The sequence below is a fragment of the Hevea brasiliensis genome, chromosome 16, assembly GCF_030052815.1.
Source record: "Hevea brasiliensis isolate MT/VB/25A 57/8 chromosome 16, ASM3005281v1, whole genome shotgun sequence".
Lineage (NCBI taxonomy): Eukaryota > Viridiplantae > Streptophyta > Magnoliopsida > Malpighiales > Euphorbiaceae > Hevea > Hevea brasiliensis.
This window is the reverse complement of record NC_079508.1, coordinates 69,722,840-69,728,839: the sequence shown is the minus strand read 5'-3', so window position 1 is coordinate 69,728,839 and position 6,000 is coordinate 69,722,840.

Genomic DNA, 6,000 nt, shown 5'->3' with positions numbered 1-6,000 from the left:
GTATGGTGAAAAGTGCTACATTTACACAGACCACAAAAGCCTAAAATACTTGCCAACCCAGAAGGAGCTCAACCTTAGACAGAGACGATGGATTGAGTTCCTGAAGGACTATGATTGTGTAATTGACTACCATCCTGGGAAGGCAAATGTAGTTGCTGATGCTTTGAGCAGAAAATCCATGACAGCTTTGAGATCATTGAATGCCCGTCTATCTTTGGTTCGAGATGGAGCTATTTTGGCTGAGTTGCAAGTGAGGCCAAACCTGCTACAGCAGATTTTAGATGGGCAAAAGGCAGATGAAAAGTTAATGGCTATTATGAGCAAAATCTCAGAGGGAAAAGCAACTGACTATGAGGTGAAAGCAGATGGGTGTCTGTACTACAAAGGAATACTGTGTGTACCAGATGATGGGGAATTGAAGGCCAGTATTCTAAAAGAGGCACACATCAGTGTATATGCTATGCACCCAGGAAGTACAAAGATGTATCATGATTTGAAGCTTCAGTATTGGTGGCCTGGTATGAAGAAGGACATAGCTGACTATGTGACTAAATGCTTGACATGTCAACAAGTCAAGGCAGAACATCAAATTCTATCAGGTTTGCTACAGCCTATACGCATACCTGAATGGAAATGGGATCGGGTCACCATGGATTTTGTAAGTGGTCTACCTCTCACCCAGAAGAAACATGATGCAGTATGGGTGATAGTTGATAGATTGACAAAGTCAGCACACTTTCTGCCAGTTAGGACTGACTACTCACTGGAGAAGTTAGCAGAATTGTATATCAGTGAGATAGTTAGACTGCATGAAATTCCACTTTCCATCATATCTGATCGAGACCCAAGGTTTACATCGAGATTTTGGAAGAAGTTGCATGAGTCCTTGGGTACATAACTCCACTTCAGTACAGCATTCCATCCTCAGACGGATGGGCAATCTGAAAGAGTAATCCAGGTCCTTGAGGATATGCTGAGGGGTTGTGTCATTGAGTTTGAGGGAAGTTGGGATAGATACCTCCCATCGCGTAATTTGCATACAACAATAGCTACCAAGCTAGTATCCAAATGGCCCCGTATGAAGCAATTGTATGGGAGGAAATGTAGAACTCAGCAGGCCGGACTGAATTGGGCAAAGACAAATCGGTGGGGCGGACCGTGAAACAGATCGAGGAGAAAGTGAAACTAATCAAAGCCAATCTGAAGGTTGCCTCGCATGCATGTAAATCCTATGCCGACTTGAAAAGAAAAGAAATAGAATATACGGTTGGCGACAAAGTGTTCCTCAAGGTGTCACCGTGGAAGAAGGTATTGAGGTTTGGAAGAAAAGGTAAGTTAAGCCCTAGGTTCATTGGCCCATATGAAGTCATTGAACGTGTGGGTCCAGTGGCCTATAGGCTAGCTTTACCACCAGAGCTAGACAAGATCCACAATGTGTTCCACGTGTCCATGCTCAGAAGATACCGCTCAGATCCTTCACATGTCATCTCCAGGGAAGAAATTGAAATACAGCCGGATTTGACATATGAAGAAGAACCTCTACGGATCCTGGCTCGGGAAGTGAAAGAGTTGAGAAATAAGCAGATTCCACTGGTGAAAGTGCTTTGGAGGCACCACAACACCGAGGAGGCAACTTGGGAAAGTGAAGAAACGATGAGGCAACAGTTCCCTCAACTGTTTGCATCAGGTAAATTTCGAGGACGAAATTTAAATTAGAGGGGAAGAGTTGTAACACCCTCCCTGTAGCAACTCCGTACATTCTACTGTTCCGGTGACCAGTGTTGGTCCGGACAGCTAGAACGATCGGAAAAATATTTAAACTAAAGTGAGGGACCATAATTAACTCAAATATTAATAATAAAAATTTAGTAAACATTTTAGAAATAAAATACAACTAAGTCAAATGAGCCGGTGCCCAAGCGATGGGTAACCCAGAGGGAAGTTGCGGTTCTCGCAACTAGGAGCCCTAGACCCGGGGAAAAATTCATAAAATAATTTTTGGGACTCCAGAAAAGGGTCATTGAGGTTCCTATGGCATTAGAATGCCAAGAAAATATTTAGAAAAATTTTTCAATCGGTACAGACAATTTTGACCCGTTAAGCCAAACGGAGGGCATTTTGGTCATTTCGCCTTCAGAGACGATTTTTGGCCGACTTGTCCAATTAAGTAAATAATTATTATGATCTAAAATATGAATAAATATTGCTAAAAATTAAATTAAAAATGAATAGAAAAGAAAGAAAAAGAAAATGACTTAAATCCTTAATTATGACATCACTATGATGTCATTTAAATGCCCTCCACTAATCAACATTCAACAACACAACAAAAATTCTTTAAAAAGGGAAAAATGACAAATTAAGAAACCAATTTCTGGTTTCTTCTTCCTCTTCAAGCCGTGACCCTCTCTTCCATCTCCCTCCATTAAAATTTCTTTCATCACTTCCATTTTCCAATGAATTTTCACTACAAAACCCTAGACATCTTTCATTAAAACTTGTCTATACCTCTTGGGGAAGTGTTTGGCAGCCTAGAAAAGGAAAGAAAGTGAAGTTTAAGCTTGAGAAAATTCTGCCCTACAAGAGGTTAGTGCCTATCTATACATAAATCTCTCTTATTCCATGTTAGAGACTTCAAATGAGTAAGGATTTGTGGATTAAATGAATAAAATTCATATGTATGTATACTATGAATTTCGACAGCCCTAAGGAAGGGATAAGATTGATTGTTTTTGATGGACTTAGAGTGGACTAGATATCATGATTAAAGAATATATATATGTGGATAATGAATTAGTGAGGTAATTAAGGTATCTTGTGTAAATTCATAATGGGAATTAGGGTTTTGGGGGTGAAACTTGGACTTTGCTCATGAAATGGTGAGTGAACATTCTAATGGTCAATTAGTGACCATTTGAGGTAAGTTGACCATAATTTGAAGTGAATTAGGGTATTACAAAATGAATTGGTATGCTGCCTAGTGAGGGCAGCACGTGAGGCTGTGAGTCCAGCCTGTTTGGACTGCCATAACTCTGGCTGTGTAGGTTCAATTGGTGTTTGGCTAATTGGACATGAAACTAGACACATAATGGCACAATTTTGGTGAAGAAACCATGCCCAAAAGACCAAAGCAAGTGGACCAAAAACTGGCCCCAATCCGAATGTCCTGCAACCAGATTCTGCAGAATGACCAAATGAACAGTAATTGTTCATTTGGCCATAACTCATTGTAGAATGGCCCAATTGACCTGAAATTTTTACAGCAACAAGTTAAGATATAGACAAACAACTTTCATGAAGAAACCTACCCTAAATTATGACCAGAACCTATCCAACAAGGCAGTTGCAGTCACTGTTCACTGCACTGTAGATATGGTCAGTTCTGCAATTTTTCAATTCGGCCAGCTGTGGTTTTTGGACCATAACTGGAGCTACAAAACTCCAAATGGAGTGATTCAAAAAAAAGAAATTCAACTAGACAAAATAAGGAACAACTTTCATGTTTATCATTTTCTCAAATTCTCACTGCAACAGCAACTAATGGAATAGTAAAGTTTAAGTATTAGTTTAAGCTTAGAAATGGTATTGATGATTAATGCCAACAAGTTTTGAATGTAAAATGTGGTATGTTGGGAGTGTCAAAACCAATGTACCTATTTTCTATGCAAAAGTCAATATTTTTGTTGACTAATGAAGTGAATAGTAACATCAAAACTTGAAATCCAAAAATTGAAGAATTCTAAAGCATCAAATGCCCTAGTATACCTAACAAGATTGGTTTGGATAGTTTGGCATGCCAATAGGGTTTAGTTAGCAGTACTGCACATGGCATTATGCCATTCTGTGATTTTACGGCTTTTAGCCATTTTGACATTGTGTTGAGACTTGGCCTCGTGCCTCATATTATTTACAGCTTGTTACCGCTCATGCACACGGAGATACATATGTGACCGATGGTGTGACGGCCTGAGGTACTTGATACCCAGTGCCAGTTTACCCATTTATCCAGTCCAGTCGTTCAGTATAGGTTTCTTGGGCAACCAAAAGAATGAAAGTGGATAAAATTAACGAAATAAATGATTATAACGAGTACAAAACAAGTAAAACATCGATACATTCAATGCATATTTATTTCTGTTATGTCTTTTTATTTTATTATTGGCATCACTAAGCATTATTGCTTAGCGCGTTACTTTTGCCACGCGTAGGTTCTGGAGATACTGATCGAGAGCCCAGTAGACCGCAGACTGGGTGAGACCATCCTGCAGCTCTGCATAGTGTCCGTGTCACCTCACCATCTTCAGTGCATTGGTAGGACACTAGGTTTCATTTTGGTATTTTGTAACAAATTTTTATTTTATCATATGTAATTGAACTTATGTAATGTATTTTGATGTCCACGTAAATAATGAAAATTGTGGTTATGAATGTAAAATTTGAGTGTTTATTTATTGCTTGTATATGAGTATCATGAGAAATGAATGTTTGAGTAATGGAAATGTTGTTGAAAAACATATTGAGTTTTGATATTGGAGTTTGGGATTGATTAGAAATGATTATTGGAAGTGTTTTTGACAGGTTCCGAAGAATTGTTTTCTCCATTTTTTGCCGGTATTCTGCCGGATTTTCTATAAAATTTTCGGAACCTCAAATAAATTATAATTTTAATAAATGACTTAAATGAATTATATTTCACAAATTGTATTCAAAACTATGATAAAAATAAAATAAGGAAGAATAAAAATGATTGAGATAAAATAGAGTGTTCCGGTACACTGTGTGACATATCTTACTCGGATATACTGTAGACGGGTAAGGGGTGTCACATACCCAACCTGCAAAATGGTTCAAAATACATTTCTGTATTCACAAATCACACATCCACAACTCAATCACATCACATGGCCTCTCCTGGGCCCATCCAAACAATCAACAATCACAATGTGAAAAATTACAATTTAGTCCTTATAATTAACCCCTTTTACAAAAACTACCCATATGAGCTCTAAAAATTCTAAAACTTTGCCCTGTTGTCCTTAGCAATATTACTAAGCTAATGCAAAAGGAATTATAATTTTCTAAATTACCACGAATATTTTATAGATTTTTAATCGAATTCAAGCACTAGATAATTAAGAAAAAGTAAAGTTCGGGTTTACCTATGCCGATTCTGACCCCGGGAACGTGTTCGGGATGTCTGACAATGGTGATGGTAGCTAAAATCTTGACCCAATTTCGAGGCTTTTTCGGTAGCTTGTCTGCCCGGCCTGAAATTTACAAACCCAGGCAACCGTTGAATTTTCCGAATTGAAGGTACCTACACGAAGCCCACAACACGGGAGTTAGTACATAATTTTTACGAAATTTTCTAAGCTCATTTAATGCTTGGAAAAATACTACGAAGTTTCGCGGAACCCACCAAAAAATGGTGTCAAAAAATTTTGAAATTGGTATTGTCGTGAAGCTCTCGACGAGTAGAGCACTCCGATACTCTCAGTTTTCTCGTGGAGTTCACGGTTTGTGAGAAATTTAGCTCAAAAGTTGAAATAGGCTAAAATTTTCCGGATAAAAATTGGACAAATCGCTCGATGGATTTTAGTGTTCTTGGTGTTTATGGAAAGCTCTCGAGGTGTAGAAGTATTTTGGGATAAGACTCGGTCCAATCGATGGCCGGATCGACCGGATTTTGGCCGGGAAGGCGAAATGGCGCGCGCGCACTTGGTGGGTTTCGTGCGACTTTTCTTGCTGCCTGGAGGCTTGCCGGCAGTAGGTGAGGGGCGGGGAAGGTGCGCCGGAGTGTGGGGGAGGGCTAGGTGGCGACTAGTCAGCGAGGGGCGGAGGGAGGGGAGAGAAAAAGGGAGAGAGAGAGATAGAGGACGTCGGGGACGCGCGAAGAGGGAAAGAAAAAGAGGAAGAGGGTGACCGGTTAGATCCGGTCCGGTTTGATTCGATCGGTTCAATTCAGGATACAAAAATTTAAATTTTTACTCTGCCTTGAGA